Genomic DNA, 6,051 nt, shown 5'->3' with positions numbered 1-6,051 from the left:
TATGCTGCACTGTGAAACCAGGTTTAGGAGTGTCTGGTAGTGTTGAAGAGGAGGGAATTTTCCTCTTAAGCTTCCAAGTTCTTCTGTCTGGTCTTGTTACTTGAAAACTGGGTTTGCTTCTTTTGGTGTTGAACCAAAAGACACAACTAGGCCAAAGATTGGGAGAAGGAGCATTTAAGGAGAACACTGGGATCTTTCCCAAAGCGGTGTCTCCCCAAATAGAGAAATTGGGGAAGTTTTAAGTTAAGGGTACATGCATATTCATGAAGGGGCTTGAGCAGAGAAAAATTCAACATTGAACTGGGATAATTCTAGAATCCTAGCTTTAGTTGACTAAAGTCTGAAAAAGTCAACATCATCTTTCTGTCCTCCACCTCAGGTGGTGGGGCCTTAGTTTCTGTAGAACTCAGAGATACGTTACTCTGTATATCCCTTGAAGAGGAAATAGGGCTTTGTTTTATCAACTGCACTATTGTTTGCCTGCCTTTTCTCTGGTCCTACGTTCCTTTGTTCCCTTAAGATCATTTGTTACTGAGTCTGTTTAACGGCAAGGAGATCACAAAATGGCTTAGGCCGGGACTTTCCTGGTGGTCCAGTGGTTGAGAATCCACCTTCCAAAGCAGGGGACATAAATTCCATCCCTGGTCAGGGAACTTATGTCCCATATGCCACAGAACATCTAAACCCATGTGCAGCAACTACTGAGCCCGCACACTCTGGAGCCCCCATACCACAACTAGAGAGAAGCATGCCCCAACAAAAACTCCATGTGTCACGACTAAGCCCCGACACAGTAAAAAAAAAAGGCTGGGCCAAAATGGCTCCTCTGAATTCTTTCCTGGAGAATCCCAAGGACAGAGGGGGCTGGTGGGCTACAGTCTATATAGGGTCAAAAAGAGTTGGACACAACTGAAGCAATTTAGTACAAATACGCATATATGTCAGGAAAAGCATTCCTGGTTCTCTTTCCCCAGTGACCCACTACCCTATCTGCTTACAATCTAAGAATTAAGTTGACATGAGACAGGTTAGCAGAATAAAATCAGACAAAACTTTAATAACGTGTATACTTGGGAGAGATCCAGGAAAACTGAGTTACTTGCCAAAATAGCTAAAGACAAAAGAGAATGTTGGTAGTTGTGGTTTGGGAATTCAAAGAGGAGGAAGGCAATTCAGCCAGAGATGGAAAAGCAAACGTTTGGTAAGCAAATGTTTGCTGAGCTACTCAGAGACAATGGAACAGGTAGTGGACTCATCTCCAGGCCCTGCCAAGAGTTTTCCCACCTCACTTAACTCATGTTCTTTGCAGATCTCTGGATTGCTCTATTCTGAAAACAGCCCTTTATCTAAACTCGTGTGTGCATACTCAGTGGCATCCGACTCTTTGAGACTCCATAAACTGTAGCCTGCCAGGCTCCTCTGTTCATGGAATTTTTCAGGCAAGAATACTGGAGTGGGTTGCCATTTCCTACTCCAGGGCATGTTCCTGACCCAGGAATCAAACCGGCATCTTCTGCACCTCCTGCAGGGAGATGTAAAAAGAAAAACTTCCTGAGTCTTCTTTTTCTTAAATATAATCAATCTAAATTAACCCTCATGCCAAAGAGACATCTTTTGGGTGGCAAAATTTGCTCCCATACAGCTACTTCCTTGTGAAGTGCCCGAGACTGTGTGTATCTGTGAAGACTGTGCCTTGAAGGTAAACCATAGTATGTCACTCCAACGTATGCCTTTTTGACATAAAAACAGTTTTGAGTTGAGGGCAATTTAGAACCATCAAATGCAGGAAAAACTCTCTCCACCCTCACCCATTTCTGCCTAAAGGCAGGATATAAATTCTCCTTTACAGGAGACAACTCTAGACTCTTAGCCCATAGACAGCACCAGAGGGATGTGCAAATAAATTTTACTCCATTAGTTTCCTCCCACAGTTTGCCACCCTTGGAAGCTCAAGACTGCTTTTCTTTATCCTGTCATTTCTCAATAAATTTATGTTCTTTGTTGAAGATACCACATAATATGGAGTTTTAAGCCACACTTTGAATTGCTTTTGTTAAGGTTTTCCCATATGACAGGTACACACAAGTTAATAAACTGTTTTTGTCCTGTTAGTCTTTTTTGTGAAAGAGACCTGTGTGCAAACCTAAGATGGCTAGAGGTAAGATTTTTCTCCTCTTGTAGCCCTATTATATTTGGGGGATGGTTTCGATAAGCCCATACTTCTGGCTCTTGCTTTCTAGGAGCAGTGTGTTGTGGGTCTTTGTGTTACTAGATGTTAAGTTTTTGATGATCAGTGTCTAAAGTGTGTGCCTTCAGGAATGTGGAGCTATGCTAGTTGGATGAATAATTACAGGCACAAGCAACACGGGAAAGGGAGAGGCAAGGTTATCGTTATTTCTGAGACAGAATTGTAGGAGTATATTGAAAGAAATTTTCACATATTGAGGTATGGGGAAGTCATTCTGGCTTGTACATGATTTAACTCAAATTCTATGCTAACTAAAACAGGCTGTCTGTGGCCTATCAAATGTACACTGCACATCTGCTTCAGTTATTAAGGGAAAAGGTTCAAAGACCAGAAGTAAAGAATGTCCATTTTAAAGATAAAGATTAAATGCCTCTCTTCTTGAGATGCCAATGTATCAGCTCCTTCGATAAGACTCCCTTCCTTGGTGCCAAGGCCTTACTCACTCGCTGTGAACATGCTCATCTGTTTTGTTTTGTTGAACCTTGAAGGAATGTATCCCTGACTTGTTTGGTATTCTTTGTGTTGACAAGATACAAGACTGTGCTGAAAACCATGCTTCTCTAGAGCAGTTCCTCCAAGGTATCTGTGAAGCTGTCTTCCAAGATATTGTTTTCAGTGTGGCTCAAACAAAATTCTTTTCAATTTCTATTATAGATTGTTTATTCATTATTTTTGTGGGCAGTGTAATCAGAAAGTTGAAATTAATAGGACTTTGTAAAACAAAAGAGAGAGGAACTTTATTTTCTCCCATAATTGCACTTATAGTATTCCTCTATGGATGAGGGTCTTTTCCCCTGCTCCTAGATGAAATCTTGGATAAACTCAATGTCTTCATTGGATAATAAACATTTCTTTGAATATTTCAGAAAGATCAGTCTCATTTTAGTAGTTAAAAATATCTTTTAGTTTCAACTAAAAAAAATGAAGTGAAGTGAAAGTTGCTCAGTCGTGTGCGCCTCTTTGCGACTCCATGGACGATACAGTCCATGGAATTCTCCAGGCCAGAATACTGGAGTGGGTAGTCTTTCCCTTCTCCTGGGGATCTTCCTAACCCAAGTATTGAACCCAGGTCTCCTGCATTGCAGGCAGATTCTTTACCAGCTGAGCCACAAGGGAAGCCCAAGAATACTGGAGTGGGTAGCCTATCCCTTCTCCAGTGGATCTTCCTGACCCAGGAATTGAACCAGGGTCTCCTGCATTGCAGGCATATTCTTTACCAACAGAACTATCAGGGAAGCCCCTCCCCCCAAAAAAATGTACAACCAAAATGTTGAGAATTTTATTATTGAGGAATATAGCCTAGAATGGGAATTCTCTGATGGCTCAGTGGTAAAGAATCCACCTGTCAATACAGGAGACACTAGAGACCTGGGTTCAATCCCTGGGTCAGGAAGATCCCCTAGAGAAGGAAATGGCAACCCACTCCAGTATTCTTATCTGGGCAATCCCATGGAAAGAGGAGCCTAGCGGGCTATAGTCCATGGGGTCACAAAGAGTCAGACATGACTGAGCGATTAAATAACACTGATAGCCTAGGATACTGCCTCTCAGAGAGCTCTGAGGAATTGTCCCAAAGAGGTAAGGGAGGAGCCAGGATGTATAAGAGTTTTTGCTGGGAAAAAAAAAAAAAAAAACCAAAAAACCCTATAGTCAAACATCAAAATATTTCTGCAAATCACAAAAACCAGACTTCTCAAGTTATTGATTTTAGCGCTTTTCTATGTATAGAAAGATGCAAGAGTCTGGGTGCATTGAAATTATTCCCTTGATATGCATTTTAACTGCTAGGGCCAGTATTCTATTTTTCTCCATCCTGAATTCTCCTAAGGGCTCACTGTCAGGGATGACTGCAATGGCAGATGGTTTGATGATGGGCAGTATTTGTTATTTACTGAAATGGCAAGCAATATTTCCTGTTCACATTAGCAATAAAAATGTGCAATGTAAGAATACTTCATTTAAAGAGAAAAAACTTCTTGTTTCTTTTTGACCATCTTCAAATATGGTTAAATCTCAGTTATTGGTTATGTCAATATAATTATGTAAATTTTTAAAAATTCAAAACCAGTGTAGTTTTAGATACATTTTTGTCTATTAAGGACTTAATTAGGGACTTCCCTGCTGGCCCATGGCTAAAGACTCCATGCTCTTAATGCAGGGGTCCTGCGTTTGATCCCTGCTCAAAGAACTACATCCCACATGTTTAAACTAAGACCCGGTGTGGCCAAATAATTTTTTTTTTTTAAGGACTTAATTAGCTTTTTATGTATCTGTTGCTAGTTTTTAGAGATGTTCCAATGCATGTGTTAAGTGTCCATTGGTTTCTTTTTTTAAGTTGTTCAAATATCCAGTTGGTATCTCTCAGGTTTCCATTCTGTGGCTCTAACTAGACTGTACACTTACTGTGAAACTTACTGTCATTGTCTTCCTGATTTGGATTCCTATTTCCTAGAATTAAGTTAATTTTTGCTAACTTTTCATTTTTGCTCAAGTTCCTTTTCCAACAGCTTCCTTAAGGTACATGTGTTAGAAGGAATTCCCTAATGCTGCACTGGTTAAGACTGTGCTTCTGAGGATTCAGGTTTCAACCCCTGGTTGCCATGCAGCCAAAAGGAGAAAAAAGAAAAAATATGCATGTTTTAGAGATGAATATTTGAGTCTTTCATGTTTGAAATGGCTTTATTCTACACACTTTGCCAATTATTCAGAATTTGGAAACATCACTTCAAAGTTTCCTGGTCACTCCTGTTGTCAAGTCTAATGCCAATTATTTTCTGTTCCTTTGTATATTATCTTATGCCTCCTTCCTGCTCATCTCCTAATACTTACTGCTTTTTATATTTCCGATGTATTAAATTTTCATGATTTATGTTGTGGATTTTTTAAACACTTTTATGCTAAGTAGAGGTGAGCACTTTCAGTTTGTAGGATCTAGTTCTGCAGATGTCTCTTATATGTTTGTTATTTGATAGTCTTCTCTAGATTTTTTTGTTCTCTTCCTGGAATTTGTATTTGATAGAAATCTTTTTCATAAGTTGTGTCTAACTTCTTGTCTTCACTGCTTTCTATTCCTACTTATAGATACAACATAATCTCTGATCTCTCAGAAAGCAGATTTGTTTGAAGTTTTCTTGTCCATTTTTGTCTATGTCCAAATCAAACTTTAAAAAAAATTTTTTGAATTGTTCTCTCCCTTTTGCGTTGAATACTTTCCTGAAATGTGTAGCGATTCTGGCCTCCAGTTGTGAGGTAAAACTTCTCAACTGGTAGACTTTAGAGCCAACCTTTTCACCAGGAGACTGCCAGAGCTCTGTTCTCTGCTTTTTAGTTTAGAGCAGAGGACAGCTCCAGTCTCCTGCATTACTGGTGTCTGGGGCCAGGATGGGGAAGATCCTGAGAGGCCCAAAGTCCTGGGAATGGTTTTTCACTCCATCTGTCTGTGCCTCAGTCTTATCTTTCTCTGTGCAGGTATACATCCTCTCCAGGTCAATTTATCCAGAGATCAAACCTCCCACTAGTGTATTATATTTGGTTAGAGAAAAAAGTAAAAGGAGAGAGCAATTAATTGTGCACGAATTTTCAACCAGTCTCCTGTTTCCAGTTCTGTATCTCACCAGGGTCATCAAATTTCATACCTGAGTGTCTGGAGGTCTTATGCAAATAGACGTCTCACTCTGTAGGCCCTTGGAAACCAGAGTTCTCCAACAGTTCTAATTTGTTGTCATTTTCATTTTCTTTCATTCTTACATGTTAATACTTTTTGTCTTTCTCAACTAAATATACTCACTTTATTCTCTCTCTTT

Source organism: Bos indicus x Bos taurus, chromosome 18 (genome assembly GCF_003369695.1).
Source record: "Bos indicus x Bos taurus breed Angus x Brahman F1 hybrid chromosome 18, Bos_hybrid_MaternalHap_v2.0, whole genome shotgun sequence".
Lineage (NCBI taxonomy): Eukaryota > Metazoa > Chordata > Mammalia > Artiodactyla > Bovidae > Bos > Bos indicus x Bos taurus.
This window is presented reverse-complemented; position numbering follows the sequence as displayed.